Here is a 210-nt window from a genome sequence, read left to right on the forward strand (position 1 = left end):
AAAAAATTATAAAAAATTTGAGGATAATGAGAATTATCTAAATTTCAAAACAAAAAAAACAAAAAAATATCGATTTTTGGCTGATTTACAGCCATTTGTTCATGACACAACGCGCGCACAGCAGCGCGCTCCAAACAACAATTTTTAATATCTCGCAAACTATTGGTCGTAGAAACATAAGTAAAAAACCATTTTGTTCGTCGTTAAATT

Source organism: Diachasma alloeum, unplaced genomic scaffold (assembly GCF_001412515.2).
Source record: "Diachasma alloeum isolate Michigan unplaced genomic scaffold, Dall2.0 Dall_scaffold_01043, whole genome shotgun sequence".
NCBI lineage: Eukaryota > Metazoa > Arthropoda > Insecta > Hymenoptera > Braconidae > Diachasma > Diachasma alloeum.